This window comes from Capsicum annuum, chromosome 2 (assembly GCF_002878395.1).
Source record: "Capsicum annuum cultivar UCD-10X-F1 chromosome 2, UCD10Xv1.1, whole genome shotgun sequence".
Lineage (NCBI taxonomy): Eukaryota > Viridiplantae > Streptophyta > Magnoliopsida > Solanales > Solanaceae > Capsicum > Capsicum annuum.
This window is the reverse complement of record NC_061112.1, coordinates 127,398,294-127,404,679: the sequence shown is the minus strand read 5'-3', so window position 1 is coordinate 127,404,679 and position 6,386 is coordinate 127,398,294. Positions and strand designations below refer to the sequence as shown.

At 41.1% G+C, this 6,386-nt stretch overlaps 1 pseudogene; it reads left to right on the top strand.

Annotated features, from left to right (window-relative positions):
- Positions 1-5,079, top strand: part of LOC107879034 — a 13,675-nt pseudogene extending 8,596 nt beyond the window's left edge.
- The last annotated feature ends 1,307 nt before the right edge of the window (positions 5,080-6,386 follow it).

The following is a 6,386-nucleotide window of genomic DNA, read 5'->3' as shown; positions in this document are numbered from 1 at the left end:
ACTCGAGACTACTTATGTACATTTTAGATTTTTGTCTAGTACTCTGGGTACCTGTTAGTAGTGGCTCTAGTACTGACTTTATCAGGTCTTGGGAGGGATTCATTTGTATAGTTGGTCCTTTTTCCTTCTCTCGTTTTAATATAATACATATGCTCTCTTCTTAGTTTTCACTTATTATTGTGGTTGTTATTATTAGACGCGATCTTTTATTTTGTCTCTTCCTATTAGCCTATTACCTATCATTCCGGGCTATGGTTTGGCTTGCCTACTGGTGGGATAAGGTAGGCGCCATCACGACTTGAGAAATCGGGTCGTGATAGAAATGCGAGTCTAAACTGCAAAATAGGCTCAGTGAAGTTTCTGCAATAGAGATGTGCGTCCAAGGAATGTACTGGGGGCTTCTCTATATCTTGCAAAGAATTAAACCAAAATCCTTTGAAGAGTTAGCTACTCGTGCTCACGATATGGAGTTGAGCATGTCTTCTGCTGGAAAGGAAGGAGTGCCTATCCATGACCCTCGAATGGGAAAGGATAAGCAAGAACCCAAAAGATGGGGCAAGTTTGTTCCCAAAAATGAAAACAAGGAGTCCATGAATGTTGATGTGTCTTCTGTGAAGGTCACCATAAAGGTAAGCAAGAAGCATAGTGTGAAGATGACTTCTGGAGCACGTCTGAATCAAAAAGCTTTAAAGGAGATGCAAGAAAAGGAATATCCCTTCCTTGATTCTGATGTTTCTGAGATTTTCGATGAACTTCTTGAGCATAAGCTCATTGAACTCCCAGAGATGAAGCTTCCCAACGAAGCTGGAAGGACCAATGACCCTAATTATTTCAAATATCATAGGCTCGTAAGTCATCCTCTGGAAAAGTGCTTTGTCTTTAAAGATAAAGTCATGCAACTGGCACAAGAGAAGATCTTCTTCGATGATGAGACGGCCAGTTCTCATCAAATCTCCATCATATTTGGCTCGCTCGATCCTATACAAATATGTGTCGAAGAGCATAATGAGAAAATATTAGAGCCTGACAGGTTTTCGCTTGACGAAGGCGATGATGAAGGTTGGACTCTAGTAACCAAACGCAGACGCAAGAAGATGAGTCCACGAAAGAAGTCAGTCGAGCAACCAACTAGGAGGAGAATGGTAAAGAAACCAAGGAAATAAAAGTTGGTTGAATTCCTAAAGAAGAAAAGGGTGATGGATCTTCACCATCAGGAACCTCAGCATCCGGTGACTTTAGAGAAATTCTTACCGAGTTGGTTCCGTGGAAAGACTGCCCAAGTCATCCTTGAGGCGTCTTGTTTTAATACCGCCAAAGGGGGGGCAAAGGGTGAGAATCTACCCATGGAAGTTCCTTCATCTTACGAAAGGCTGGCTGAAACTCTTGGCGAAAAGGCACATGTGTGTGATACAAAAATCACATTCACAAATAACGATCTTCTGCTTAGTGACACCCTACATAACCATCCCTTATACAAGGTGGGTCAAATTCTAGGAAAGAAGATCAATAGAATTTTGATAAATGAGGGATCTGGGGTCAATATCCTGCCTATGTACGATGAAGGAGCTTGGCATCGCTACTGGCAAACTAGACGAAAGTCGTATAATGATCCAAGGCTTCAACCTAGGGGGCCATAGATGCCATGGGATGTATCAAGTTGGGGATTCCCATGGATGATTTTCAATCAAATCCATTGATGCATGTGATCGATGCCAAAATTTCATACAATATATTGCTTGGTAGGCCTTGGGTGCTCGGGAACAAAATTATATCATCCTCTTACTATCAATGATTGAAGTACCTCAAAGGTAGAGTGGAAAGAAATATAGTTGTCGGTGACATGCCATTCACTGAAGCTGAGTCATATTTTGCCGATGCAAAATTCTACTTAAAAAAGCATGTTGTGGATGAGAAAAGGGTTGAAGATGTCACCAAGACCAAGTGTGACGATCTTGTATCTAAGAAGGTCGCGGTGACTGTCGAAAAAGTCGCCACCAAGAAGCCTCTCTTCACTTTAAATAAAGAAGGTGTCGCTTCTACCAAAAAGAAGGAAACTCCCGTTCTTCGTTACGTATCGAAGGTAAGGAAAGAGAAAGATCTCCCATCGGATTCCCAAGATAATGTGCTAAAGGGGCTAACTTTACCTATCATGAAGATTGATGCAATAAATCCATCCTCAAGACTTCTTGAAGAGTCTGTGGCTCAAAATCTGCCACAAGATATGATACTCCCTACAAAACGTACGAAGGATGGCTTCGATCCAATTGCATACAAGCTATTTGTAAAGGCTGGTTACAATCCAAATAAGCCATCAAGGTTGGGCAAACTTCCGTCGGAAGGTACAACCAGGCAGGCACGTGAAGGCCTAGGATATACGCAGCCACGTCCAATTCGCATCTCCATAAGAAAGGAGGTTAGCAACTATATCACTGTAGAAGAAGAGTCCACTGCATCCAACAAGAGGGCTTCTGTCTTTGACCGACTTGAAGAATCAACTGCAAGAACTTCTGTGTTTGAAAAGTTAGGACCTCTAAATAAGAGGAAAATCAACAAGTGTAAAAGGAGTCGTCAAAGCGCGATGATGCACTCTTCACTTAAAATACAATAGGATTTCTAAAGTTTGATTCTTTTTAGAATGAAACGACAGACGAAACTGGTAGTTTCATGCAATGAGGTGCTAAAAGCAAAGGCGCATACTGTGGTTTATACCAAGCAATGCGAAGAAGATGAAGAGAGTGTTGGCTCCCTATATCATGTTACGATCTAGAATGAGAAATATTTCTCATCTCAAATAAAGGTTGATGGAGAAATAGAAGATGACTTTTGGTGTTATTATATATCCATCAACGACGATAATCCTCAAGAGGAGGAAGATGCTGGAGATGCTCCATCGCAACTTGAAGAAAGAGTAAAGGCCATAATACATCCCTTGAAGGAAGTTAATTTTGGGACCAATGAAGACTCAAGACCAACTTACCTAAGTGTGTTTCTAAAAGTGAAGGAAGAAATCGCCTATACAGACATATTCAAAGAATATATGGACGTTTTTGCTTGGAGTTACAAAGAAATGTCTGGCTTAGGTTCAAAAGTAGTAGTCCATCAGTCGGCGGTTAGGAACGGGGCTTGTCCTGTTAAGCAAGACCAAAGGCGCTTTAGGCCAGAGTTAGTTCCATTGATTGAGAATGAAGTTAACAAACTCATTGATTGAGAATGAAGTTAACAAACTCATTGAAGCTGGCTTTATTCGCGAAGTCAAATATCCCACGTGGATTTCAAATATTATTCTAGTACGAAAGAAGAATGGCCAAATTTGAGTTTGTGTCGACTTTCGAGATCTCAACAACGCATGCCGTAAGGATGATTTTCCAATCCCCATACCAAAGTTGATGATTGATTCCACCACTGGTTATGAGGCAATGTCCTTCATGGATGGTTCATCCGGCTATAACCAAATCCACGTGGCACCAAAAGATGAAGAGCTCACTGCATTTCGTACGCCTAAAGGTATTTATTGCTACAAGGTGATGCCTTTTGGTTTGAAGAACGCTGGCGCCACTTATTAAAGGTCTATGCAAAATATTTTTGATAGCCTACTCCACAAAAATGTTAAATGCTACGTGGATGATCTAGTGGTGAAGTCAATAAAGAGAGATGGCAACTTAAAAGACCTAAGAATGGTGTTTGAGTTACTTCAAAGATATCAACTTAGGATGAATCCATTGAAGTGTGCATTCGGAGTTACTTCTAGAAAGTTTTTTGGTTTTATTGTCCAACACCGAGGAATTGAAATTGATCAAGCCAATGTCGATGCAATTTTGAAAATGCCCGAGCCTCAAAACATTCATGAGTTAAAAAGCCTTCAAGGAAGGCTAGCATATTTAAGGAGGTTCATCTCAAACTTGGCCAGAAAATGTCAACCATTTAGTCGTCTCATGAAGAAGGACACTCCCTTCGAATGGGACCAAGCGTGTAGTAATGCCTTTGAGAGTATCAAATCGTACTTAATGAAACCTCCAGTTCTTGCGGCACCCATACCTTGGTATCGTTGATACTCTACATTGCGGTACAAGAGAGGTCGGTTGGAGCACTACTGGCTCAAAAAAATAGTAAAGGCAAAGAAAACTCTCTTTACTATCTGAGAAGAATGATGACACCAAATGAACTAAAGTATTCTCCAATTGAAAAGTTATGTTTGGAAAATCCCATCAAGTTTGTAATGTCGAAACCCATCCTTAGTGACCGACATGCAAGATGGTACCTTCAATTTCAACAGTTTGAGATTGTGTATGTTCCCCAAAAGGCCATAAAGGGACAAACATTGGCTGACTTCTTGGCAGACCACCGATACCTGATGATTGGGAAATGAGCGATAAACTTCCTGATGAAGATGCAATGGTCATTGAAGCTAGACCCCCATGGAAGATGTACTTTGATGGTGCCGCACATCGATATGGAGCTGGTGCCGGGGTGGTGTTCGTCACTCCACAAGAAGAGGTCATCCCATACTCTTTTACCCTAACGAATCGTTGTTCTAATAATATTGCTGAATACCAAGCTTTAATACTTGGACTCGAGATGGCAATGGACATAAAACAACTGCAATTACAAGTCTTTGGTGACTCCCAATTAGTGATCAAACAGCTTTTGGAAAGCTATGAAGTCCGGAAGCTCGAGTTAAAACCATATCATGAATATGCCCAAAAGTTGATGGGATGGTTTGGAGAAGTAACCCTCCAACATGTGCCAAGGAGAGAAAATAAGCAAGCTGATGCCGTAGCTGCTCTGGCCTTAACCCTGACTCTTCCAAATCAGCCCCAAGTTACTGTCCGCCGAGAATGGGTAGTACTGCCGTCAGATAAGGATGTGGAAAATAAGGTTCAATACCTCGTTGTTGTGTCTGAAGCTATAAAAAAAGATTGGCGACAACCTATCATTGATTACTTATATTATGGGATACTTCCAGAAAATCCAAGAAGAAAGACTGACATTCGTCGTCGTGCACCTCTCTTCTTTTACTACAAATATACACTGTACAAGAGATCATTTGAAGGAGTACTCTTACGGTGTTTGAGAGAGTAAGAAGCAATTCAAGCTTTGCAAGAAGCGCACTCGGGAGTTTGTGGATCACATCAGTCTGGACCGAAGCTCCATTTTCATATTAAAAGGATGGGATATTATTGGCCAATGATGGTGAAAGATTGCTTGGACTATGCTAGAAGATGCAAAGCTTGCTAATTCCATGCAAATTTCATACATCAACCTCCAGAAGTACTACGCCCAACTGCCGCATCTTGGCTATTCAATGCTTGGGGAATGGATGTTGCTGGTCCACTACCAAAATCTTCTGGTGGACACTTATACATCTTGGCCACGATAGATTACTTCTCAAAATGGGCTGAAGTTGTTGCTCTCAAGGAAGTAAAGAAAGAAAATATCGCAAACTTCATCCGAGTAAATATTATCTACCGTTTTGGAATTCCTCAGTACATGATAACTGACAATAGAAAGCCATTTGATAACAAGCTGATGAATAAAATATGTGACCTCTTTGGTTTCAAGCAATGCAAATCTTCTATGTACCACGCTACCGCCAATGGTCTAGCTGAAGCATTCAATAAGACTTTATGCAACTTGTTGAAGAAAGTTGTCTCCAAATCTAAACAAGACTGGCATGAGTGAATGGAAGAAGCTTTATGGGCATATAGGAGAACTTATCGTACACCAACGCAAGCAACCCCGTACTCACTTGCTTTTTGAGTTGCAGTCCTACCACTTGAGCGTCAAATTCCTTCTTTGAGACTGGCTATTCAAGAAGGACTCACCGATGAAGAAAATGCTAAGTTACGTCTTGCGGAGTTAGAAGCTCTTGATGAGAAGAGGCTGGAGCCTCAACAAAATCTTGAATATTATCAAGCCCGACTATCTCGTTCCTTCAACAAAAGAGTTTGCTTGAGGTGCTTCCAAGTTGGAGATCAAGTTCTTGCAATAAGAAGGCCCATTATCACTTTTCATAAGTCTGGGGGCAAATTCACCCCAAAGTGGGATGGACCATATGTTATACAAGAGACATATTCAAATGGTGCTTACAAGCTTGTCGATGAAAATGGCATGAGGGTTGGCCCCATCAACGCCAAGTTCTTGAAGAAGTACTATCCTTAAAGGAAGATGACGCTCCTCGATACATGAGCCTAAACTGCAAGTCAAAACACTCCTTAAGGCACGAGTATAAACTGCATATACACTCCTTAAGGCACGAGTATAAGCTGTATGTACACTCTTTAAGGCACGAGTATAAATTGTATGTACACTCCTTAAGGCACGAGTATAAACTACATGTACACTCCTTAAGGTACAAGTATAAAATGTATGTACACTCCTTAAGACAC